Consider the following 672-nt stretch of genomic DNA (forward strand, 5'->3'; position numbering starts at 1 on the left):
CGGGATACGGATCAGGTTGTTCAACGTAACAAACAAAAACTAATAAAATAATTTAGATTGAATGAAGTTAATTTTATCCATTCACTTTTACTTAAAGTTTATTTTACATATATATATATATATATATATATATATATATATATATGTGTGTGTGTGTGTACATAATATAAGTTTCTGAAAATTGGTACAACATATCAAATATTGTACTAAGTACTATAGTACTTAAAATATAACAAACCTAATAAATTTCCGCTCCCGAAAACATTTATTTATTTTAAATAAATTAAAATTCAATGGAGTTTATCATCTGTAATGATTTCTGCAACTTTTATATTTCATATGTATATAATTACACACATACGTCAATGAAAAAATAAAAGCACTTACTCGCCTCTACACAATTAAAGTAAATTATCTGAAGATTTATGTAGTCAGAAATTTTATGAAGGGAATATATATTGTACACCCTTCCATGGATCAAACCTTGTGGTGGTGAAGGGATTTGTGTTGGTAAAGGGTAGTTTCAGCCACCGGGTTGGTCTAGTAGTGAACGCGTCTTCACAAATCAGCTGATTTGGAAGTCGAGGGTTCTAGCATTCAAGTCCTAATAAAGGCAATCACTTTTATACAGAGTTGAATACTAGATCATGGTTACCAGTTTTTTTTTATGGT

The sequence above is a fragment of the Lycorma delicatula genome, chromosome 8, assembly GCF_047948215.1.
Source record: "Lycorma delicatula isolate Av1 chromosome 8, ASM4794821v1, whole genome shotgun sequence".
NCBI classification, from domain to species: Eukaryota; Metazoa; Arthropoda; class Insecta; order Hemiptera; family Fulgoridae; genus Lycorma; species Lycorma delicatula.